The sequence below is a fragment of the Phyllobates terribilis genome, unplaced genomic scaffold, assembly GCF_046119375.1.
Source record: "Phyllobates terribilis strain yellow unplaced genomic scaffold, ASM4611937v1 Scaffold_4__5_contigs__length_816908805, whole genome shotgun sequence".
NCBI lineage: Eukaryota > Metazoa > Chordata > Amphibia > Anura > Dendrobatidae > Phyllobates > Phyllobates terribilis.
This window is the reverse complement of record NW_027362764.1, coordinates 677,349,426-677,376,086: the sequence shown is the minus strand read 5'-3', so window position 1 is coordinate 677,376,086 and position 26,661 is coordinate 677,349,426. Positions and strand designations below refer to the sequence as shown.

Sequence of the window (26,661 nt, the reverse complement as noted above, 5' to 3'; positions counted from 1 at the left end):
GCTAGCAGGCAGGTAGCAGGATAACAGGCAGGAATTAGACAGCAGACTGGCAGGAATCTGGCAGGTATCTGGCAGGTAACTGGAAACGGGACCTGAGGGCTGAAGCAGAGTAGTGAACAGTGCTACAACATTGCTCGGGCACCTCCATTTTGGAGGAGGTGCCTTTTATATGGGAGGTCCTCCGGCAATTGGCCGGGGACTCCTTAGGACGGCGCGCGCGGTCCCTTTAAGAGAGGGGGAGCGCACGCGCGCCCTAAGCACACTGCCGGGGAAGGAGCGCGTGCCGGAAGCAGCGGGGAGAGAAGCGCTGGAGGACGCCGTGCCAGGAGCGGGGAGGTGAGAGGGACGGCGTCTCTGCCTAGAACGGGGCAGAGACGCCGATGCTACAGAGTGCATATCCAACAATCTTTAGTTCCTGTGCGCTTGGCTATAGTGTCATGCATATTTAACAATTTATTGTCCCAGGGCTCTTGTAGGTGTTCATGTAACTCCCGTTTACCTCGAAGGAATTCTCTATCATCAAAACACCAAACTATGCACCGGGCTTCATAACCATTAGGTTTACAATAGTACTCTATACAGTCATGAACATCTGGGATACCTCTTTTCTTCCTCCCTCCCAAGAATGGATCTAGTGGTATTATTGGATTATCAGTATCTGTGGACGTAGAACATTCACTTAAACTGTGTAAACACACCATTATCACCAAAAGACTACATAGGCCTATCACCGCTCCCCAGAGTCTTTTGCTCGCATGTGGTCCATATAACTGCTCATAGAGTGACATCTTCTTTGTTTTATCCTCTTCACGCGATGGAAGAACAGCGCTGGAATTATCTTCAGCTGTTACAGCAGCGACTTAGGTGGCAGCCTGAGAGAAGCGTATTTCTGCTTTGTCTCAGACCACAAAAACTTACTTAGGGGTGCAGCTCAGGGTGTGTGGTACAGATTATGTCAGCTGGATCTTCTTTATCTGGCGCAGATGAAGATGTCGTCTCAGCAGTGGGTTGCACTCTTTTGCAGTGAGATGCGTGGATCCACGTCCCTCTTCCTTCTACCTTAACGCTGGTAGGGGTTGTAAACAGGACTTGGTATTAACCTTCCCACCGTTCTGTAAGGGAACCAGATCTCAAGAATTTACGTACCAACACGTAGTCTCCTGGCTGCACCTCGTGACAGGACAAAGTGACTTGTGGTTGCTGTAGATGTACACTCTGGGCAATGTCTTTTAGTTGTTTTTGCAAGCGTAAGACGTAGTCCACATTCAAGGTATTCTGAGCAGCCTGGGCAGTTTCTGGGGGTGAAAGTGGGTGATTAGGTATCTTGCCATACAGAATCTCAAAAGGTGATAACTGTAAAGACCTCGTGGTGTTATTCTGATATCCATTAATACCAAAGGTAGGGCATCTGGCCACTTCATACCTGTTTCTTTACAACATTTTACTAGTTTCTCTTTTATGGTTCGGTTATACCTTTCCACTTTCCCACTAGCTTGTCGGTGATAAGGAGTATGCAATTGTTGTTTTACTCCTATCATTGAACATACTTTTTGGAACACTTTACCTGTAAATGCAGGACCTTGATCACTAGATATTATCTGTGGAATACCATATCTACACACAAATTCCTTACATATCTTTGAAGCAGTTATTTCTGCTGTCTGTGAGGCTGTTGGATAAGCCTCTACCCACCCTGAGAATTGATCAACACATACCAAGACATATTGCAATCTACCAACTTTAGGCAGTTGAATGTAATCAATCTGCAGAATTTGGAAAGGACCCGTGGTTGATGGGAGGTGAGAAGGTGGGGCTTTCACAGCTCCTCCAGCATTTTGCTGGAGACATGTTTGACAAGACAAACATTTTCTTTTTGCAATAACTGTGAAACCTGGTGCACACCAGTACGTATATACCAAATTTCGCATCGCGGTTTTGCCTCCATGGGTTAAACCATGTGCAGCATCTGCTAACGCTGTCAGCAGAGATTTTGGGGCCACTGGTTTACCTTCACCGTTTCTCCAGAGGCCTTCTGAATCCTGGGTGCATCCTATGTCCTTCCATCGGGCCTTTTCCTGAGGAGAACAATTATTTTGCATTGTTTGCAGTTTTTCCCAATTTGGGATTTCAATCAGATTCATCATATGGGTGTTTAAAACTTTGCTTGCTGCCGTTTTTGCAGCTGCATCAGCTCTGTTGTTTCCTTTTGCTACTGGATCTTGTCCAGTGGTATGAGCCTGACACTTGATGACAGCAATCTCCTTTGGGAGATTCACTGCATCAAGTAACTGAGCAATTTCTCCTGAGTGGCTTATTGGAGAACCACTAGCAGTGAGAAAATTTCTCATTTTCCATATAGTACCAAAATCATGTATTACACCAAATGCGTACCTTGAGTCTGAATAAATGTTAACACGTTGTCCTTCTGCTAGCTGGCATGCTTTTGTGAGTGCAATTAGTTCTGCTCTTTGTGCTGAGTGTGGTGTTCCTAATGCTTCAGCATGGACCACATTGTGGTCATCCACTACTGCAAACCCAGAATTCAATTCTCCTGTGTCTGTTTGCCTGTGGCAACTTCCATCAACGTAAAACACCAGATCTGGGTTTTGCAGCGGTTCTTCTTGTAAATCTGCCCTAGGCAGTGTCAATGTTTGCGTGTGAAGTACACAATCATGTTCATCAGGGCATGCCATTCTGTCAAACTCACTGTCTGTGTCAAATTCACCAGTCTCACCATTCACTCCCTCTCTCTGAGACAAGAGTGTCTCATATGGTAGTAAAGTAGCAGGGTTCAACTGGGAACATCTGCGTAAAGTGATGTGACTTGGCTGTAAGAGTGTCACTTCCCATCTGGTAAGTCTGGCCTGGGTGACATGCTTGGTCCTCTGGCAGTTGAGCAGTGCATACACAGAGTGGGGGACCCATACAATCAAGGAGTGCATGAGAACCAGGTCTGCAGATTTCTCCACAGAAAATGCTGCTGCTGCAACGGCCTTAAGACAAGCATGCATTCCTCGTGCAACCGGGTCTAGTTCTGAGCTGTAGTAGGCAATTGGTCTGTTAGCATCATTATGACGTTGAGTCAATACAGCTTGAGCATGCCCTTGTACTTCATGGCAAAAAAGATGAAAAGGGAGAGCATAATTGGGTAAACCAAGAGCAGGGGCAGAGATCAAGGCTTCCTTCAGTTCTACAAAAGCAGTTTGAACTTCCTCTGTATGCTCAAAAGGTTCTGGGACAGTATCTTTGGTAAGGGCATACAGTGGTGTGGAATATAAAGAAAAACAAGGAATCCACTGTCTACTGTATCCAACCATCCCTAAAAACTGTCTCATCTGTTTCTTGTTATAGGGAATGGTCATATGTTTAATGGCCATTACTCTTTCTGTCAAGAGATGTCTTAGTCCTTTTGTCAAACAGTGTCCAATGTATACTACCTTAGTCTGGCACAGTTGCAACTTGGCAAGTGCTGCTTTGTGTCCGTTTTCTGCTAGAAAGCACAGAAGGGCTTCTGTATCTTCCAGACTCTCATCTTTTGAAACAGAACACAGCAACAGGTCATCCACATACTGAATCAAGATGGATCCGAATGGGAGCACTAGATCTGCCAGGTTGTTACTGAGTGCTTGACTGAAGATGGTAGGTGAGTTTAGAAAACCTTGTGGCAACCGAGTCCATGTATACTGCTGTCCTCTGTAAGTAAAGGCAAAAAGGTACTGGGAGTCAGGGTGAATGGGGATGGAGAAGAAAGCGGAACACAGATCTATGACAGAAAAATAAGAACTATTTGCTGGGATCTGCATTAAGATAGTAGCTGGATTTGGAACGACTGGGTGTAATGGTACAACCACTTCATTTATGGTCCTTAGATCTTGAACCATCCTCCACTGTCCCTTACTACCAGGTTTCTTGATGGGGAAAATTGGACTGTTACATGGACTCTGAATTTTCTTCAACACACCTTGTATCAAGAGTGATTTAATAGTTGGGGCTATGCCAACTTCAGCTTCTGGTTTTAATGGGTATTGAGGTTTACAGGGGAGGATACAGTGAGGTTTTAAGTCAATTTGTACAGGTTGGACATGATTCATGTTACCAACCTCAGTAGAATCAGTATTCCACAATTTAGGTGGGACCTTTGTCAACATTGATTCTACCGCCGGATCCAATATTTTGGAGACCAATATGGTATCTGGACTCATGTACAATAAATTCACTGCATCCTCCGTATGACCCTTGGGTACCTGTAAATGTACTCCATCCGGGGTACAAAATATGGTACAATTCAGTTTACATAGCAGGTCCCGTCCCAGAAGGCTTATCGGGGCATCTGCTGACAACAGAAAAGAATGTTCAGTTGTAATGGGACCTATAGTAACCCTAGTTGGATCTGAAATAGAAAGAAAATTAGGTTTTCCTGTGACTCCAACCATTTTCAATTTTTCTCCTGTTTTGGGAAGGAATGAGTTATCATTAATTAGAGACACTGAAGCACCTGTGTCAATGAGAAAAGGTACAGTTTCTCCTGCCACTTCACAGTGTAAAACTGGTTCTCTAGAGGAAAAGGAAGAAGTGTTTAAAGGCATTAAAGGGTTAACCATATATTGCACAGTTTCACTATCATCTAGTCAACTCTGTTTATCTTCTTCCTGCTTTTGTTGTTTCTTTGGTTTCTTGCAATACCTGGCAATGTGACCCTTCCCATTGCAATTGAAACACCTAAAATCCTTCCCTTTTGAGTTGTCATCCTTGTTAGCAGTGCCTGTGGTTTTCAGAGTTCTCTCTGTAGCAGATATTTGTAACTGCATTAATCTTTCTTCCTTTTTCTTTTGTGCCCCCTCTAGATTTTTCTCGTGATGATATAAATCAGCTAACACACTATCCATAGTTAAAGTTTTCCAATGAGGCATCTGAGTGGTTAATCTGCTTTTTAACACCTTAGTTAACCCATCAACAAATGTTTGGATAAGAATTATAGCTACTTCAGGAACTTCAAATAGGCTTTTTTCACCACTCTGATCTTTCACCAACTGACTGAATCTGTGATAATACTCTCTTACTGATTCAGTTGACCCTTGTTGTATATTGCTTATAGTATTCCAATCAGGGGTTTGCTTAAACATTTCCTTATAATTGTGACGAATTTTATCCCACTGATTTTGTACCTCATCAATTTTGAACTCTGGATTAGGTCCAGTATATTGAGTATTCTTAAGTAATTCTACAACCTCTGCAGGTGTAAATTCAGTATGCAAGATTTGTAGAATATCTTGACCATATAGTTGATGTGTATGAAAGATCTTATCTAACATTTCCCAAGATCTTCTGGGATTTTTCCTATATTCACCCACTTGCTTATTTATCTCAAACAAATCAGTGCAAGTGTAAGGTTTTCTCATCTTCCATGACTGGTTACCTGGGCCTGTGATTTCTTGCATGGGGTACATTTGAGCAGGGGGATTGTTTTGTAGGCGCCTTCTACCTTCAGTTATAATGTTATCTGTGCTTACATTGGTATAATTTTTATCTATTATTGGTGTTTTGTCAGAATATTCTTCCAATTCCCTATTTGGGTATAATTCTTCTCTTACTACAGTGGTCCTAGCAAGTGTTCCTTCATGCACCTTCTCATCTATACTAGCACCAGATGATGATGGGCTTGTTTTTATAAAACCAGTATCTGTGATCATGGATAAAGGTGCATCGGGTCCTATTGGGGCAGAAGCTTGCAATGGGGAAGGTGTGGTTACGGATGCATAAGGCTGAGCTGCTTGTGCAACTCTGGCAGCCCGGGCTTGGTCTATCAGGCTCTGGGCCATGCAGGCTATCATTTGTTCATCATCACAATCCATCATATTTAATAATTTTGGTTTACTAGAATAATATGATGGTGGGGCACGAGGCATAAGAGGAGTCACGGATACTGGATTAGTGGTAGATGCAGTTACATCTAACCAAGAACAGTACATTTTCTGTTCTTCCTCACTGATACAGCAAGGTGATATAGTCTTTAATAGAGTAATATCTAATGTGCCTTCGATTGGTAGATCAGGCAAAACAGATCTCCATCAAGTCCATATATTGAATGCTGGTTGCCCATATGTATCAATCATATAAATCATCGGACTCCCTTTTGAGTATTGTACACATTTAATTTCCTTCTGTGGGGTTTTGCCGGGTTTAGCACAATTGCTATGGACATTCCCCATTTCCTCTTTGGAGTTATTTTATTACAGGAAATAAATGTGGGTCTCGTCAGACCAACTTATGAGTTAACAATATTCAGTGTAAATATATATATATATGAATGATACTAAGTTTCTTATCACTTTTCAAACTTATTTTTCTAAACTAAGTTATTAGTTCAAACAATTAATGACAATAACCGTATGTCTATTTGTAATTTTTATCTGGTTATTCCAATATGTTTGCTCAGAGTGCTGTGCAATATTAATACCACTGTCCCGTCTCATTAGCTTGTGCTTGTGAAACGTTCACTGAACAGGAGAAACTGGCAGTGAGTGTGAGTGATATATTGATTAGGTAAACAATAGTAACAATAGTATATTACACAGCTCTCTCAGGAAACAGACCAGAAATATCAGCAATATTTACATGACAGTAAAACTTTATAACATTGAAATAAACTCTAATACCTTACGTACATTTACTATATACCCTTTGGGAGAGTGGATAAAATAAAGGCTAAAATAAATACCTCAGACGCTACTGGACAGGAACAAGAAGTTACTGACAGGCCAAAGTGGATGACCACCCAAACAACAGGGAATTCTCACCTGCAGCGCGCTTTTGTAGTAGTGGTCCACCTGTCCAGCCAGCATACAGCTTGCAATTCTCCCGTCCAAAGTAGCGGCGTGAGGTCCCGGGTTTCGGCACCAACTGATATGGAATAACGTCTCAGTCTCCCAAAGGATGAGTGCACACACTATCTCTGCAGATTAAAGAAAGTTTTATTGTAGCCACAAGAGCTCTGATCAATATTAGAACAGAACTGCCTCCATTGTATTGGGGCACAATTCTTATAGTATAAATTGTGGGTTGTACATAGTAGGTGGGACATAGGAAGATTATAACATAACCAATCATCTTACAATATAAACAACTAGCATCCAATCATTAGTAATCAGGCGATTACATAAAATACTTACCTATGTACTTATATAATTACTTGATGCAATGTACCTGTTTTGTTGGTCAATGTGCTTTCCCTAGATCAACCTGACCTCAAAAGGGCATTTTGACTAAGATAAGCAACCCCTGCAAATTCCACAGTGGCTTGGGTAAACTTTACATCTTTGCTTAGAGATTATTGATTAATCTTATTATAATTTAGTTGTTTAAGCAGCATATATTACTACATTGGTTTATAGGAGTGTTAAAGGGTTATATTAAAAGGGATTAATTGATATGGTATACTAATTTTCCTATCAGTAGTGAACCAAAAATACACACACAACTAGCACATGTCAACTAGACACGATGGCTGAGGCATAGAACTCAGAAAAATGATTATCGATTAACATTCCAAATGAATTTCCATAATTAACCATTTAACATTTCCCCCTTTTTTGAGAATAAAAGGACTTTAACTGAAATATCTCAAAAGAAGATACATTCATCAATCATTTTTTCTTTCCTTCTTCCTTGGCAATATCATTAAATTTCCATAATAATAATAATAGTAATAATAGTATCAATATCGGATTATTGTTATATAATGATGTGAATTGATGTTATGGTAAGCCGCGACTAATATTCATTTAATATGTATAATTATACTTCCCTATATCTAAATTGAAGCAATCGCGGGTTCAATCGTCATCATCTGATGTCATCGGGTCGTCGTCTCGTCTTCTTCTTGGTTCTTTTATAACACAGTCTTTAGATGAAAACTCCTTTGAAATAAATTACAGCATGTAGATATTGTACAGTCCATAATTGTGTTCATTATTGTTCAGTCCATAAACTGTACTCTTTATTAGAAAGATCATGTGTGTCAGTTGATAAGAAAACAAAGTCCATGGATGAAATGTAGCTTTAATATCTGTGCAGTGTCACCTGGACTTACGTTGGATCGTCTTTGGAATCTTCCGTGTGTCCGCACTGGTCTCGTGTCACTTTTGGAACAGATGTGAAGTCTTTGGTCAGTAAAGCAAGGGTTAACTTGACACTTTCCTGCTTTATATAGCACCATAACCAGTACTCAGTACTTTATATACAGGACACATATGCCAGGTATTACCTGTTCACCAGCTTTCATTGAAGCGTTGCAGGTGATAAGAAACCAGTGGAACGTGATGAAACTTGAACACAACACAGTACATATAGGATCATCGTCCTCTGCCGTCCTGGTGATCAGTGGTGTGAATTGTATTGTATGTAATAGACACAGTCTATTATAACACTCAGCATTCACACCTGTTACCTTCTGAGACGTCCGGATATCAGTTGCTTCTTCTTGTAACTTTTGAGAATCTCTTTGATTTATAAAAATTAAAAGTCTTTATTAAGATAGAATTCATAATTGCGATGTCTTGATTGAAGTCTTCATTCCCTAATCTGATACCAAATCTGGCAGTTTTTCCTAACCTATAATATCACAGCGTACCATAGCAATCAGTAATATCCATCTAATTATTTTCAAAATATTAAAATAAATTATGTTTGGAATAATAAACAATAATAGATAATAATTCATTATCAATCAAGTTCTCCATATGATAGAACATTTTTATGTCATAGGTGTAATTACCTTTTCCAACCCATAGGTGTCAGTGTATTTTGAAAAAACAAGTTTTTATATCTTTATTAAACCAATAATATCAAAGAATGTATACTCCTGAACCAAAATTAATAAATATATGAATGTATGAATGAATGAATGAATGAATAAATGAATGAATGAATTGTTGTGTTTACTCAGAAAATGTAAACATTTTTTTCCTTAGCAATATATATTTAATGAAGCAATACTCTTGTATTAGACATTACTTTATTAAATATTAATGTGTTTTCTCAATTGAGATATTGAACTCAAATCAAATCAAATGAGAATTAAAAAATGAAAAAATAGAAAAATAAGAAGTATAAAGTAAGAATAAAATTTTAAAAATGAAAAATAAAATTAAGAGTAAAAATAAGAATAAAAATAAAAATAAGGCCTTTAAATTTTAATGACAAATGCAGAGTAATTATATTCTCCATAAAAAATACCCTTATATCTCCATTATCTGGATGATTTCATATTTGTCATAACCTTGTACCACCAAAAAATATTAAATTATGCAACTTTGCATGTAATACCCTTCTTAATTATACCATAGTACCTTATTATTATTTCTTCTTTATTAAAATGTGTGGAAAATAAGTATTGATCAAAAGTGATTATGTAATCAGGATCAAAAACACATTTTCCCCCTTAATACCAAAAATATTATTTTATAAAATTTATGTATATATCAGAACCAAATTAAAAATAATTATTCTTCTAGAAATATTGTGCATGAATTTCATATCGATGAGTAGCATAGATTTGACTAAAGAGAGGTGTGTGCCTATTTAGGTAACCATTAAAAATAATATTATAGTTATTCAAGAATATTATCATGTGGAAAATTATTCTAAATATAAATTTGCTTTGTAAACCATTTTGATGTGTGGTTGCCCTTATCCACTATTAGTTAAATCAAGAAATAATAATTATTAAAGAAATATAGAAATATACATATGTAGATAATACCTAATTATGTATTATAATTTCCTCAGAATTAAATATATTTTTGTACCTTCACATAAAGAAACATTTTTTTTTTCAAACATACAAACATACGAGGCCTCTGTCACATCAATCACACTTAGCAGCTGCTGATTTACTCATCTGTCACCTTCACTCTGACATTCACAGATCTGTTCAACTCAAACATTCCACATATGAAGTTTTAGATATATATATATATATTTAACCCAAAATTGTTGTATCCCAATTTATTAATGCGCATTGCCATATCAATTGAATATCTTTATATTTCTTTGAATATTCCCCAAGTACATATTATATAATATGAGAGTAAGTCACTGGAATTTCAGACACTTGAAAAAACTCTTGTCTTAGATTCTTTTTTCACTGGCTGCCTGGTCTTAAGTTACATCAGTTGAAAATAGAATGAATGGGATCCTATACTATTAGCTCAAAGTTCAAAGGCCGCAGCTGTCACACGTCATGCTGTAAAGCTACTTTAATTTGCACGAACACTTCATGCACAGAAAATATTAGCAACACAAAAGAATTAATAAGTATTACATATATATTATAGTTCAACTAGATATATTGTTATTATTTTAAAATGTTATACACATAAAATCATGCATTTTTTTCACTTCCTGTGTGAATAAAGAAATAAATCAATTTTAGAGTTCTTTGATCAAATCCTGCTTTGGAATGAAAACTCTAAGGAAATATAAGAAAATAAAATTAAATATCAAATTCATACAGAAACAGAATTATTTAAATATCTTATACATATATTGGTTGGTTCTAATGTAATTCAAAATATTGCTACTTAAATTTATATATATGAAGTTCTAATTTATTAATTAATATATACAGTGCCTACAAGTAGTATTCAACCCCCTGCAGATTTAGGTGGTTGACACATGCGGAATTAACTTGGCATTGTGACATTTATACTGTAGATCAGCCTGGAAGTGGGAAATGCACTGCAGCAACTTTTTTTTTGTTTTTTTGTTTTTTTAAAACGTTAAAAGTTAATTCAGAGTGTCATTTATTATTCAACCCCTCAAACCACAAGAATTCTGTTTGGTCCCCCTAAAGTATTAAGAAGTAGTTCAGGCACCAAGAATAATGAGCTTCACATGTGTGGATTAAAGATCTCTTTTGCCAGCCTTTTCTGACTATTTAAGACCCTCCCCAAACTTGTGAACAGCACTCAGACATGGTCAACATGGGAAAGACAAAAGAGCATTCCAAGGCCATCAGAGACAAGATCGTGGAGGGTCACAAGGCTGGCAAGGGGTACAAAACCCTTTCCAAGGAGTTGGGCCTACCTGTCTCCACTGTTGGGAGCATCATCCGTAAGTGGAAGGCTTATGGAACTACTGTTAGCCTTCCACGGCCTGGACAGCCTTTGAAAGTGTCCTCCCGTGCCGAGGCCAGGCTTGTCCGAAGAGTCAAGGCTAACCCAAGGACAACAAGGAAGGAGCTCCGGGAAGATCTCATGGCAGTGGGGACATTGGTTTCAGTCAATACCATAAGTAACGTACTCCACCGCAATGGTTCAGTTCCAGACGAGCCCGTAAGGTACCTTTACTTTCAAAGCATCATGTCAAGGCTCGTCTACAGTTTGCTCATGATCACTTGGAGGACTCTGAGACAGACTGGTTCAAGGTTCTATGGTCTGATGAGACCAAGATCGAGATTCTTGGTGCCAACCACACACGTGACATTTGGAGACTGGATGGCACTGCATACGACCCCAAGAATACCATCCCTACAGTCAAGCATGGTGGTGGCAGCATCATGCTGTGGGGCTGTTTCTCTGCCAAGGGGCCTGGCCATCTGGTCCGCATCCATGGGAAGATGGATAGCACGGCCTACCTGGAGATTTTGGCCAAGAACCTCCGCTCCTCCATCAAGGATCTTAAGATGGATCGTAATTTCATCTTCCAACAAGACAACGACCCAAAGCACACAGCCAAGAAAACCAAGACCTGGTTCAAGAGGGAAAAAGTCAAGGTATTGGAGTAGCCTAGTAAGTCTCCTGACCTTAACCCAATTGAAAACTTGTGGAAGGAGCTCAAGAATAAAGTCCACATGAGACACCCAAAGAACCTAGATAACTTGGAGAAGATCTGCATGGAGGAGTGGGCCAAGATAACTCCACAGACCTGTGCCGGCCTGATCAGGTCTTATAAAGGACGATTATTAGCTATAATTGCAAACAAGGGTTATTCCACAAAATATTCAACATAGGGGTTGAATAATAATTGACCCACACTTTTATGTTTAAAATTTAATAAAATTCAAATGAGCAACATAACTTTTTGGTTTGTAAGATTTATGCTTCTGTTCATAAAACCTACTCTCGTTTGCAGTTTGAAGGCTCTAACTTATTTGCATCTTATCAAACCAGCTAAATCTGCAGGGGGTTGAATACTACTTGTAGGCACTGTATATATATATATATTTTATAAACGTATATATAAATACAATTATACGCAATCTCTACTTAGACAAGTGTATATATATATATATATATATATATATATATATATATGAACTATTAGAAACTATGTAACTACAATTTTACTGTATGAGATTATAAATAAATATTGAGACATTGTATTACATTTTGATACAACATTATAATTACAGTTTTTCCTTAGCCACTCCCTAAACCAAATCTTCTGTCTCTCTCAAATATCTCCAGGAACGCCCTATTTAGGAAAGACATTTTTCTATCCTTCAAAACCTCAGAGAACTGCCTGTTCTTCTGTCCACATTCCATGACGTCACTGTGAGTTGGTCGTCTCACCTGTCTCTGTCCATCAGTTTCAGCCATTTTCCTTTTTAGAGAATCACAGTTCTGACTGAGAATTAACTCATTCTGTGGAGAGATGGATCTTTGCACTGGCTGATATGGCTTATAACATATATGAAATCTTCTGCGTATTTGATAGAGTTCACTATGGGGATGACTCAGTCTAGGAGAGTTTGATATTGGCTTTTGGTAAGATTTTACCTTTCCTGGTTTTATAAATTTAGCTTGATTTATTTTCTTTTCACGATTCTCATGTTTTCTAACAAAATCCAGCATCTGCGCACATTCAAATAATGAATTTTTTTGTGATGCCATAACTTGGGAAACTGAATTTAGGAATTTGAATTTTTGTACAAAAGTTGTTATCATATGTTGTACTTTTCCATTTTTGATGAGAGCTTTGTACAACCGTTCAAATATGGACATGCATGTATATGTACATTCCTTCCTACCAAACCTTAGTTTCTGCAGATCTTCTATGTTGGGAAAATCCTTTGTGACACAATAAATCAAATATCTTAATCTGTCCGAATCATTTTCCCATCCATTAGGAGAGTCATTTTCACAGGGCATTAAATGTAAACGTCTGGACAATGTCACAGGAATCCATATTTTAAATAATTGATTCCTCTCCTCATTGGATAAATCAAACTTATCAGAGAAGCTCTCAAATGTCTCTGAATTTCTACAGGCATGGATTTTGACATCATATTTTGGCATGATTTTGTATAATTTCAGCAAATTTTTCCTCATTTTAATTTGGAGTTGAGCCTGGGTAATTCCAGAATTCTCTGATATTTTTAGTGGCTCTTGTAGGTCCGTTCCTCCTACGTCACTCATGTCTCCTCCCACATCACCTAGTATGTCGGTTTCTCGTATGTCAGTCATGTCTCCTCCCATGTCAGGTTTCTGTATGTCCGTCTCTTGGTCAGACCCAAGGTCACCTTCAGTTACAGTCACGTGTCTTACTTCTTGTTCATTTTCAACATTACAGTCAGAATCAGTATCACCGTCTGACACTTCTACACTATTTTCCTGCTTAGAAATCTCTAACACAAGACTATGAAAAAAATCTACCAAATGTAGAATATTTCTCAATTTCTGTTTGTCTCTATTTACCAATTTAGAAGTTAACTGTAAATTCTGCAATTCACATTCTTTGTATAAACTGAGCCACAAAACTTCTATGTCATCTCCTACATTACCTTTGAAATTAATATTACTTTGTTTAGCAAAAGAAGAAATTATATCCATATTTTGCTTACCTTAAGATTCCTTGGCTTCTCTTTATCAGCACGTCCTGTCTTCAGTTCGTCTGATTCTTTTCCTGTGTGATTATGTTCCTTGTTAGTACCTCTGCTTCCTGTCTTTCCTCAGTCTGTAGGTCCTTTCTGCTTCTCGTGACAAACTAGTGAATTTACTGACACGTGAACAACAGCTGTTCAGCTCGTCAGGACTACCCCCTTGTTCACGGAAGAAATTGACTTACTTAATTTAAAAAACAAAAAAACAGGACTGGCTGGCTCACCATTGTAAAATAATACTCTTCCTGTATTATTTTTTTCTACTGAGGACTTCTCAAAGTATCAATATCACGATATTCTTATAAAAAATGTATCTATTTATTCTTGGATTGTCCATTAAAAAGAATCAGATTGCAGCAGGTACATACAATAATTAGTTATAAAGTAATTGTCCATTTGTCCATAATTAGCTTAATTGTTGAGATTCACCCATCTTTCCTTGGATCCTGGCTGGTAAATCATGTCTTTGTCCAGCATGTGTCCAGGCCTACATGTCATCTGCTTCTCAGCATGAAGATTCTGTGTCTTGTGGGGTGGGCAGAGCAAGAGAGCCCCCCCTTTCTGTACCATGGGCTTTTATAGCCAGTCGTATGGACACCTGTTCTACATATGGTAGTGAACTTAAAATACACACACAAATAGCGCATGTCAACTAGACACGATGGCTGAGGCATAGAACTCAGAAAAATGATTATCGATTAACATTCCAAATGAATTTCCATAATTAACCATTTAACATTTCCCCCTTTTTTGAGATTGCCAGGTGCTGTAGGCTTTTGCTTTTTCCTTCCTTCCACCAGCAGGGGGCACTCTCTTCTATGCCTTTTTTCCATTCCCTTTCACAAGTGCACACATTCATTCTCTTTTCTTTTTTTCATTTGCTTTCTCTCTTGCGCTATTTCATCTCTGCAAAATACCAGCATCCTTCTGATCACCGTGGGCCTCCAGCATTGTTGCTTCTTTACTTTTAATACTAGGCTCCTTTTCACCAGGACCAGCGTCTCCCGGGTGGCTGGAGGCAACCACCGGTAACCCCAAGCAGAAGGCCTTTGCAGGCAACACGACCCTCCCCCCTGAAGAGCAGCTCAAAGTCACTGGCAACCATCTCACCCTCTTCCTTCATTCACCCCTGGACGTCTCGCTCAGCCCCCAAGTTACGGGTCCAGCTTGCTCTTTCTGTCACATTACCGCGATGAAGGGTTTAGCCTGCAGGAGACCCTGCGCCGAGCCATTTTTGAAGACACCTGATGCGGCGGGTGAATCACTGCTAAATAAACCACACCTGTAGGGACAGCACAGCCTTTGCATGGACCCTTCGGAGCCCACCCCGTCACGGCCAGATTGGTCGCCACCAAGCGATCCTGACAAAGTCTGGCCGGGTGATGGATCAAGCAGCGTCTACTGGCCATACCACCTTGGATACGCCTGATCTCATCTGATCTCGGAAGCAAAGCATGGCTGGGCTCGGACAGTTCTTGGATGGGATACCTCCTGGGAACACCGGGTGCTGTAGACCATTTTGATGACGTTTTGCCCTACTGCCCAGCTCGGCTAGCATGGAACGGCGCCTTACCGGACACCGACCTTAAGTAACTTAGATGATGGAAGCCCCAAGGCCTCTGAGCCAGTTGGCAGCTAAGTACGCTACCCTGCCGCCTTCACGCAGGCCTGACACCGAGCTCCTTGCCACGGCTAGGAGTGCTTATTGACTCCGCAGCTCGCCGTGTGGAAATGATGGCGTTAAAAGCACCCGGTGCCGTGAAGGGGCCAGGCTTTCAGCAGGTGCCCAGGGAAGGCTTTGGATGCCGGCCGCCTAGCGAGGGCCAGCAGAAGTAACATGTTTCTCTGCAAAGAAGCTTGTGTAACCAAGCCAGACGGCTGACAAAGAGCTAACCTCAGTTCAAGGAAGGCAAGGAAGGTGTGGAAGGAATTGGGGAGGGGGGGGTGATTCCTGCTAGGGCCCTGAAATCATAAAACAGGCAGGAGAGTCTGACGCATGGTGACGGAGAGGTTGTAGGGGCAGATAGGGGGTGTTGTCACGTGCGAGCACGTGTGCATGCTGGCTTGTGTGTGAGAGTGCGCTTCCTAGGTGTGAGGCGCTGCAGACAGTCAAAGGGATTGTTCCCTTTCATTAAAAGTTAATCCCCGGATGCAGGCTATTAGAAAGCAACTAACCGCGCTCTACTCACCCTACCCGGGTCTACCGGTGAGTCTCGTCTCTGCTCCCGGCCTGTGGCATTGGCCGTGAAGCTGACGTTCCGTCGACAGCGCTGCAGCCGATCAGTGAGCTCAGCGGCTCTGAGTGGGGCGTTGTGTCTACAAGACCTTTTAAGGAAGCCAGCAAAAAAATTGAAGAGAAGGGAAAGCACAAAAGGACCTGGTCTTGCTGAGCACTGGAAAGGGCAGCCGGCAGCCAGACTTCAAAGTAGAAAAGCAGCAAGTGAGAGGCTTGTCACTGCCTATGGCCACACTACCCTGAACATGCCTGAACACGCCTGATCTTAGAAGCTAAGCAGAGTTGGGCCTGGTTAGTACTTGGAAAGGAGACCGCCTGGGAATACCAGGTGCTGCAGGCGTTTTCTTTTTCCTTCCTTCCACCAGCAGGGGGCACTCTCCTCTATGCCTTTTTTCCATTCCGTTTCACAAGTGCACACATTCATTCTCTTTTCTTTTTTTCATTTGCTTTCGCTCTTGCGCTATTTCATCTCTGCAAAATACCAGCATCCTTCTGATCACCGTGGGCCTCCAGCATTGTTGCTTCTTTACTTTTAATACTAGGACCAGCGTCTCCCGCGTGGCTGGAGGCAACCACCGGTAACCCCAAGCAGAAGACCTTTGCAGGCAACACGACCCTCCCCCCTGAAGAGCAGCTCAAAGTCACTGGCAACCATCTCACCCTCTTCCTTCATTCACCCCTGGACGTCTCGCTCCGCCCCCAAGTTACGGGTCCAGCTTGCTCTTTCTGTCACATTACCGCGATGAAGGGTTTAGCCTGCAAGAGACCCTGCGCCGAGACATTTTTGAAGACACCTGATGCGGCGGGTGAATCACTGCTAAACAAACCACACCTGTAGGGACGGCACAGCCTTTGCATTGACCATTTGGAGCCCGCCCCGTCACGGCCAGATTGCTCGCCACCAAGCGATCCTGAGAAAGGCTGGCCGGTCGATGGATCGAGCAGCGTCTACTTGCCATACCACCTTGGATACGCCCGATCTTGTCTGATCTCGAAAGCAAAGCAGGGCTGGGCTCGGACAGTACTTGGATGGGAGACCTCCTGGGAACACCGGGTGCTGTAAACCATTTTGATGACGTTTTGCCCTACTGGCCAGCTCGGCTAGCATGGAACGGCGCCTTGCCGGACACCGACCTTAAGTAACTTAGATGATGGAAGCCCCAAGGCCTCTGAGCCAGTTGGCAGCTAAGTACGCTACCCCGCCGCCTTCACGCATGCATGACACCGATCTCCTTGCCACGGCTAGGAGTGCTTATTGACTCCGCAGTTCGCCGTGTGGAAATGATGGCGTTAAAAGCACCCGGGGCCGTGAAGGGGCCAGGCTTTCAGCAGGTGCCCAGGGAAGGATTTGGATGCTGGCCGCCTAGCGAGTGCCAGCAGAAGTAACATGTTTCTCTGCAAAGAAGCTTGTGTAACCAAGCCAGACGGCTTACAAAGAGATAACCTCAGTGCATGGAAGGTACGGAAGGAATTCGGGAGGGGGGGGTGATTCCTGCTAGGGCCCTGAAATCATAAAACAGGCAGGAGAGTCTGACGCATGGTGATGGAGAGGATGTAGGGGCAGATAGGGGGTGTTGTCACATGCGAGCACGTGTGCATGCTGGCTTGTGTGTGAGATAGCGCTTCCTAGGTGTGGCGCGCTGCAGACAGTCAAAGGGATTGTTCCCTTTCATTAAAAGTTAATCCCCGGCTGCAGGCTATTAGAAAGCAACTAACCGCGCTCTACTCACCCTACCCGGGTCTACCGGTGAGTCTCGCCTCTGCTCCCGGCCTGTGGCATTGGCCGTGAAGCTGACGTTCCGTCGACAGCGCTGCAGCCGATCAGTGAGCTCAGCGGCTCTGAGTGGGGCGTTGTGTCTACAAGACCTTTTAAGGAAGCCAGCAAAAAAATTGAAGAGAAGAGAAAGCACAAAAGGACCTGGTCTTGCTGAGAACTGGAAAGGGCAGCCGGCAGCCAGAATTCAAAGTAGAAAAGCAGCAAGTGAGAGGCTTGTCTCTGCCTACGGCCACACCACCCTGAACATGCCTGATCTCGTCTGATCTTGGAAGCTAAGCTGTGTTGGGACTGGTTAGTACTTGGATGGGAGACCACCTGGGACTACCAGGTGCTGTAGGCTTTTGCTTTTTATTTCCTTCCACCAGCAGGGGGCACTCTCTTCTGTGCCTTTTTTCTATTCCCTTTCACAAGTGCACACATTCATTCTCTTTTCTTTTTTTCATTTGCTTTCTCTCTTGCGCTATTTCATCTCTGCAAAATACCAGCATCCTTCTGATCACCGTGGGCCTCCAGCATTGATGCTTCTTTACTTTTAACACTAGGCTCCTTTTCACCAGGATAAGCGTCTCCCGCGTGGCTGGAGTCAACCACCGGTAACCCCAAGCAGAAGACCTTTGCAGGCAACACGACCCTCCCCCCTGAAGAGCAGCTCAAAGTCACTGGCAACCATCTCACGCTCTTCCTTCATTCACCCTTGGACGTCTCGCTCCGCCCCCAAGTTACGGGTCCAGCTTGCTCTTTCTGTCACATTACCGTGATGAAGGGTTTAGCCTGCAGGAGACCCTGCGCTGAGACATTTTTGAAGACACCTGATGCGGCGGGTGAATCACTGCTAAACAAACCACACCTGTAGGGACGGCACAGCCTTTGCATGGACCCTTCGGAGCCCGCCCCGTCACGGCCAGATTGCTCGCCACCAAGCGATCCTGAGAAAGGCTGGCCGGGCGATGGATCAAGCAGCATCTACTGGCCATACCACCTTGGATACGCCCTATCTCTTCTGATCTCAGAAGCAAAGCAGTGCTGGGCTCGGACAGCACTTGGATGGGAGACCTCCTGGGAACACCGGGTGCTGTAGACCATTTTGATGACGTTTTGCCCTACTGCCCAGCTCGGCTAGCATGGAATGGCGCCTTGCCGGACACCGACCTTAAGTAACTTAGATGATGGAAGCCCCAAGGCCTCTGAGCCAGTTGGCAGCTAAGTACGCTACTCCGCCGCCTTCACGCAGGTCTGACACCGAGCTCCTTGCCACGGCTAGGAGTGCTTATTGACTCCGCAGCTCGCCGTGTGGAAATGATGGCGTTAAAAGCACCCGGGGCCGTGAAGGGGCCAGGCTTTCAGCAGGTGCCCAGGGAAGGTTTTGGATGCCGGCCGCCTAGCGAGGGCCAGCAGAAGTAACATGTTTCTCTGCAAAGAAGCTTGTGTAACCAAGCCAGACGGCTGACAAAGAGCTAACCTCAGTGCAAGGAAGGTTATCCTTATCCTCTCTTGCTGACAACTTTATCTTCCAAAAGGTAGGGGAGAAAACAAGGGGATCTGCTACTTTGGATCTAATCCTTATAAACAGGGAGGAAATGGTTGAGGAGGTAAAGGTGGCTGGGACCCTAGGAGGCAGCGATCATGCTATTATAGAATTTTGGATAACTAGAGGAGGAAGACATGTGAAGACTCAAACTTCAAGGTTAGATTTTAGAAAGGCAGATTTTAAGAGACTCAGAAAGAGAATAGGAAGGATCCAATGGCTGGATGTCCTTAAGGACAAAAATGTCCAGGAAGGATGGGAAATTTTTAAAAATGAGATTCTCTAAGCACAATCGTTAACAATCCCGAAAAGTAGGAAGAATGGGAAGCATTTAAGGAAACCAGGATGGATGAACACAGAACTTAAACACATGCTAAAAAGAAAGAAAGAAATGTTTATTAAATGGAAAGAGGGAGGCTTATCTAAAGAAGATTATAATGCAGTCTGCAGATCCTGCAGGGCACGTATCAGGTTAGCTAAAGCTGACAATGAATTAAGGCTTGCAAGAGATGTCAAAAGCAATAAAAAAGGATTTTGGGGGTATGTCAAAAGTAAAAGAAAAGTCAAAGATGCTATAGGATTTTTACAGGATGAAAATGGAGAAATGGGAAGAGAGGATGTTGAGAAGGCCGAACTTTTTCATTCCTATTTTGCATCTGTTTTCTCTCAGAAAGAAAATGTAACATCAACTGATCTTCACTGTCCTTTTAAAGGAATAGAGGAATCCAAGTTATCTGTAAACAGAAAGATTGTGAGGGAATATTTAGCTAACATAAATGAGTTCAAGTCTCCAGGTCCAGATGAATTACACCCCAGAGTACTGAAGGAGATCGTAGAAGAAATTTTAGAACCACTTTCCATAATCTTTGAAAATTCTTGGAGAACAGGAGAAGTCCCAGAAGACTGGAGAAGAGCAAATGTTGTTCCTATCTTCAAAAAGGGGAAGAAGGTGGACCCAGGGAACTATAGGCCGGTGAGTCTGACTTCTATACCAGGAAAGATCTTTGAACAAATTATTAAACAACATGTATGTAAGTACATGGATAAGAATGAAGTGATTAACCAGAGTCAGCATGGGTTTGTAACTAACAAGTCATGTCAGACTAACTTAATTTCCTTCTATGACAGAATCACTGACTGGGTGGATCAGGGAAATGCTGTAGATATAGTATATCTTGACTTCAGCAAAGCATTTGACAAAATATCTCACACCATCCTTATTGAAAAAATGACCAAGTATGCAATGGACCAGGCAACTGTTAGGTGGATTCATAACTGGCTTAGTGATCGGACTCAAAGGGTGGTTGTAAATGGCTTCACATCCAGCTGGATGAATGTCTCAAGTGGGGTACCACAGGGCTCCGTCCTGGGACCTGTATTGTTCAACATCTTTATCAATGATTTAGATGAAGGAATTGAGGGTAAACTGATTAAATTTGCTGATGACACAAAGCTAGGAGGGATAGCTAATACTAGAGAAGAGAGAGAGAGGATTCAAAAAGACCTAAATAAACTGGAGCAGTGGGCAGCAACCAACAGAATGGTTTTTAACAGGGAAAAATGCAAAGTACTACATCTGGGCAATAAAAATGAAAAAAGCATATACAGAATGGGAGGAATAGAGCTAAGCAACAGTACATGTGAAAAAGACTTAGGTATACTAAAAGATCATAGACTGAACATGAGTCAACAGTGTGATGCAGCAGGAAAAAAGGCAAATACAATTCTGGGATGTATTAACAGAAGCATACAGTCTAGATCACGTGAAGTCATTATCGGTCTTTACTCCTCTTTGGTCAGACCTCATCTGGAATACTGTGTACAGTTTTGGGCACCACATTTTAAAAAAGACATAGACAAACTGGAGCAAGTTCACAGAAGAGCGACCAGAATGGTGACTGGTCTGCAAACCATGTCCTATGAGGAACGGTTGCAGGATTTGGGAATGTTTAGCTTGCAAAAAAAGAAGACTGAGAGGAGACTTAATAGCTGTCTACAAATATGTCAAGGGCTGTCACATTGTAGAAGGATCATCTTTAATCTCATTTGCACAAGGAAAGACTAGAAGCAATGGGATGAAACTAAGTGGGAGGAGACACATATTAGATATTAGAAAAAACTTTTTGACAGTTAGGGTGATTAATGAGTGGAACAGGCTGCCACGAGAGGTGGTGAGTTCCCCTTCAATGGACGTCTTCAAACAGAGGCTGGACAGACATCTGTCTGAGATGATCTAGTGAATCCTGCTTTGAGCAGGGGGTTGGACCACATGACCCAGGAGGTCCCTTCCAACTCTACCATTCTATGATTCTATGATTCTATGATTCTATGAAGGCAAGGAAGGAATTGGGGAGGGGGGGGTGATTCCTGCTAGGGCCCTGAAATCATAAAACAGGCAGGAGAGTCTGACGCATGGTGACGGAGAGGTTGTAGGGGCAGATAGGGGGTGTTGTCACGTGCGAGCACGTGTGCATGCTGGCTTGTGTGTGAGAGTGCGCTTCCTAGGTGTGGCGCGCTGCAGACAGTCAAAGGGATTGTTCCCTTTCATTAAAAGTTAATCCCCGGCTGCAGGCGATTAGAAAGCAACTAACCGCCCTCTACTCACCCTACCCGGGTCTACCGGTGAGTCTCGCCTCTGCTTCCGGCCTGTGGCATTGGCCGTGAAGCTGACGTTCCGTCGACAGCGCTGCAGCCGATCAGTGAGCTCAGCGGCTCTGAGTGGGGCGTTGTGTCTACAAGACCTTCTAAGGAAGCCAGCAAAAAAATTGAAGAGAAGGGAAAGCACAAAAGGACCTGGTCTTGCTGAGCACTGGAAAGGGCAGCCGGCAGCCAGACGTCAAAGTAGAAAAGCAGCAAGTGAGAGGCTTGTCTCTGCCTACGGCCACACCACCCTGAACATGCCTGATCTCGGAAGCTAAGCAGGGTCAGGCCTGGTTAGTACTTGGATAGGAGACTGCCTGGGAATGCCAGGTGCTGTGGGCTTTTGATTTTTCCTTCCTTCCACCAGCAGGGGGCACTCTCTTCTATGCCTTTTTTCCATTCCCTTTCAGAAGTGCACACATTCATTCTCTTTTCTTTTTTTCATTTGCTTTCTCTCTTGCGCTATTTCATCTCTGCAAAATACCAGCATCCTTCTGATCACCGTGGAACTCCAGCATTGTTGCTTCTTTACTTTTAATACTAGGCTCCTTTTCACCAGGACCAGCGTCTCCCGGGTGGCTGGAGGCAACAACCGGTAACCCCAAGCAGAAGACCTTTGCAGGCAACACGACCCTCCCCCCTGAAGAGCAGCTCAAAGTCACTGGCAACCATCTCACCCTCTTCCTTCATTCACCCCTGGACGTCTCGCTCCGCCCCCAAGTTACGGGTCCAGCTTGCTCTTTCTGTCACATTACCGCGATGAAGGGTTTAGCCTGCAGGAGAACCTGCGCCGAGCCATTTTTGAAGACACCTGATGCGGCCGGAGAATCACTGCTAAACAAACCACACCTGTAGGGACGGCACAGCCTTTGCATGGACCCTTCGGAGCCCGCCCCGTCACGGCCAGATTGCTTGCCACCAAGCGATCCTGAGAAAGGCTGGCCGGGCGATGGATCGAGCAGCGTCTACTGGCCATACCACCTTGGATGCGCCTGATCTCGTCTGATCTGGGAAGCAAAGCAGGGCTGGGCTCCAACAGTACTTGGATGGGATACCTCCTGGGAACACCGGGTGCTGTAGACCATTTTGATGACGTTTTGCCCTACTGCCCAGCTCGGCTAGCATGGAACGGCGCCTTGCCGGACACCGACCTTAAGTAACTTAGATGATGGAATCCCCAAGGACTCTGAGCCAGTTGACAGCTAAGTACGCTACCCCAACGCCTTCACGCAGGCCTGACACCGAGCTCCTTGTCACGGCTAGGAATGCTTATTGACTCCGCAGCTCGCCGTGTGGAAATGATGGCGTTAAAAGCACCCGGGGCCGTGAAGGGGCCAGGCTTTCAGCAGGTGCCCAGGGAAGGTTTTGGATGCCGGCCGCCTAGCGAGGGCCAGCAGAAGTAACATGTTTCTCTGCAAAGAAGCTTGTGTAACCAAGCCAGACGGCTGACAAAGAGCTAACCTCAGTGCAAGGAAGGCAAGGAAGGTGCGGAAGGAATTGGGGAGGGGGGGTGATTCCTGCTAGGGCCCTGAAATCATAAAACAGGCAGGAGAGTCTGACGCATGGTGACGGAGAGGTTGTAGGGGCAGATAGGGGGTGTTGTCATGTGCGAGCACGTGTGCATGCTGGCTTGTGTGTGAGACTGCGCTTCCTAGGTGTGGCGCGCTGCAGACAGTCAAAGGGATTGTTCCCTTTCATTAAAAGTTAATCCCCGGCTGCAGGCTATTAGAAAGCAACTAACCGGGCTCTACTCACCCTACCCGGGTCTACCATTGAGTCTCGCCTCTGCTCCCGGCCTGTGGTATTGGCCGTGAAGCTGACGTTCCGTCGACAGCGCTGCAGCCGATCAGTGAGCTCAGTGGCTCTGAGTGGGGCGTTCTGTGTACAAGACCTTTTAAGGAAGTCAGCAAAACAATTGAAGAGAAGGGAAAGCACAAAAGTACCTGGTCTTGCTGAACACTGGAAAGGGCATCGGGCAGCCAGACGTCAAAGTAGAAAAGCAGCAAGTGAGAGGCTTGTCTCTGCCTACGGCCACACCACCCTGAACACGCCCGATCTCATCTGATCTTGGAAGCTAAGCAGGGTTGGGCCTGGTTAGTACTTGGATGGGAGACTGCCTGGGATTACCACGTGCAGTAGGCTTTTGCTTTTCCTTCCTTCCACCAGCAGGGGGCACTCTCTTCTATGACTTTTTTCCATTCCCTTTCACAAGTGCACACATTCATTCTCTTTTCTTTTTTTCATTTGCTTTCTCTCTTGCGCTATTTCATCTCTGCAAAATACCAACATGCTTCTGATCACCGTGGGCCTCCAGCATTGTTGCTTCTTTACTTTTAATACTAGGCTCCTTTTCACCAGGACCAGCGTCTCCCGTGTGGCTGGAGGCAACAACCGGTAACCCCAAGCAGAAGACCTTTGCAGGCAACACGACCCTCCCCCCTGAAGAGCAGCTCAAAATCACTGGCAATCATCTCACCCTCTTCCTTCATTCACCCCTGGACGTCTCGCTCCGCCCCCAAGTTACGGGTCCAGCTTGCTCTTTCTGTCACATTACCGCGATGAAGGGTTTAGCCTGCAGGGGACCCTGCGCCGAGACATTTTTGAAGACACCTGATGCGGCGGGTGAATCACTGCTAAACAAACCACACCTGTAGGGAGGGCACAGCCTTTGCATGGACCCTTCGGAGCCCGCCCCGTCACGGCCAGATTTCTCGCCATCAAGCGATCCTGAGAAAGGCTGGCCGGGCGATGGATTGAGCAGCGTCTACTGGCCATACCAACTTGAATGCGCCCGATCTCTTCTGATCTTGGAAGCTAAGCAGGGTTGGGCCTGGTTAGTACTTGGATGGGAGACTGTAAAATAATACTCTTCTTGCATTCTTTTTTTTCTACTGAGGACTTCTCAAAGTATCAATATCACGATATTCTTATAAAAAAATGTATCTATTTATTCTTGGATTGTCCATTAAAAAGAATCAGATTGCAGCAGGTACATACAATAATTAGTTATAAAGTAATTGTCCATTTGTCCATAATTAGCTTAATTGTTGAGATTCACCCATCTTTCCTTGGATCCTGGCTGGTAAATCATGTCTTTGTCCAGCATGTGTCCAGGCCTACATGTCATCTGCTTCTCAGCATGAAGATTCTGTGTCTTGTGGGATGGGCAGAGCAAGAGAGCCCCCCCTTTCTGTACCATGGGCTTTTATAGCCAGTCGTATGGCACACCTGTTCTACATATGGTAGTGAACCAAAAATACACACACAACTAGCGCATGTCAACTAGACACGATGGCTGAGGCATAGAACTCAGAAAAATGATTATCGATTAACATTCCAAATGAATTTCCATAATTAACCATTTAACATTTCCCCCTTTTTTGAGAATAAAAGGACTTTAACTGAAATTTCTCAAAAGAAGATGCATTCATCAATCATTTTTTCTTTCCTTCTTCCTTGGCAATATCATTAAATTTCCATAATAATAATAATAGTAATAATAGTATCAATATCGGTTTATTGTTTTATAATGATGTGAATTCATGTTATGGTAACCCGCGACTAATATTCATTTAATATGTATAATTATACTTCACTATATCTAAATTGAAGCAATCGCGGGTTCAATCGTCATCATCTGATGTCATCGGGTCGTCGTCTCGTCTTCTTCTTGGTTCTTTTATAACACAGTCTTTAGATGAAAACTCCTTTGAAATAAATTACAGCATGTAGATATTGTACAGTCCATAATTGTGTTCATTATTGTTCAGTCCATAAACTGTACTCTTTATTAGAAAGATCATGTGTGTCAGTTGATAAGAAAACAAAGTCCATGGATGAAATGTAGCTTTAATATCTGTGCAGTGTCACCTGGACTTACGTTGGATCGTCTTTGGAATCTTCCGTGTGTCCGCACTGGTCTCGTGTCACTTTTGGAACAGATGTGACGTCTTTGGTCAGTAAAGCAAGGGTTAACTTGACACTTTCCTGCTTTATATAGCACCATAACCAGTACTCAGTCCTTTATATACAGGACACATATGCCAGGTATTACCTGTTCACCAGCTTTCATTGAAGCGTTGCAGGTGATAAGAAACCAGTGCAACGTGATGAAACTTGAACACAACACAGTACATATAGGATCATCGTCCTCTGCCATCTTGGTGATCAGTGGTGTGAATTGTATTGTATGTAATGGACACAGTCTATTATAACACTCAGCATTCACACCTGTTACCTTCTGAGACGTCCGGATATCAGTTGCTTCTTCTTGTAACTTTTGAGAATCTCTTTGATTTATAAAAATTAAAAGTCTTTATTAAGATAGAATTCATAATTGCGATGTCTTGATTGAAGTCTTTATTCCCTAATCTGATACCAAATCTGGCAGTTTTTCCTAACCTATAATATCACAGCGTACCATAGCAATCAGTAATATCCATCTAATTATTATCAAAATATTAAAATAAATTATGTTTGGAATAATAAACAATAATAGATAATAATTCATTATCAATCAAGTTCTCCATATGATAGAACATTTTTATGTCATAGGTGTAATTACCTTTTCCAACCCATAGGTGTCAGTGTATTTTGAAAAA

The 26,661-nt window shown here is 42.9% G+C and overlaps 8 pseudogenes; all 8 read left to right on the top strand.

Moving 5' to 3' along the window:
* The first annotated feature begins 15,278 nt into the window (after positions 1–15,278).
* LOC141268120 (5S ribosomal RNA) lies at positions 15,279–15,398 on the top strand (annotated as a pseudogene).
* Positions 15,399–16,339: 941 nt separating this feature from the next.
* On the top strand, positions 16,340–16,458 carry LOC141269944 (5S ribosomal RNA; annotated as a pseudogene).
* A 606-nt stretch (positions 16,459–17,064) lies between these two features.
* On the top strand, positions 17,065–17,184 carry LOC141269026 (5S ribosomal RNA; annotated as a pseudogene).
* A 932-nt stretch (positions 17,185–18,116) lies between these two features.
* LOC141268753 (5S ribosomal RNA) lies at positions 18,117–18,235 on the top strand (annotated as a pseudogene).
* Positions 18,236–18,856: 621 nt separating this feature from the next.
* On the top strand, positions 18,857–18,976 carry LOC141270315 (5S ribosomal RNA; annotated as a pseudogene).
* Positions 18,977–22,293: 3,317 nt separating this feature from the next.
* LOC141269549 (5S ribosomal RNA) lies at positions 22,294–22,402 on the top strand (annotated as a pseudogene).
* Positions 22,403–23,023: 621 nt separating this feature from the next.
* On the top strand, positions 23,024–23,143 carry LOC141269786 (5S ribosomal RNA; annotated as a pseudogene).
* A 940-nt stretch (positions 23,144–24,083) lies between these two features.
* LOC141267656 (5S ribosomal RNA) lies at positions 24,084–24,202 on the top strand (annotated as a pseudogene).
* The last annotated feature ends 2,459 nt before the right edge of the window (positions 24,203–26,661 follow it).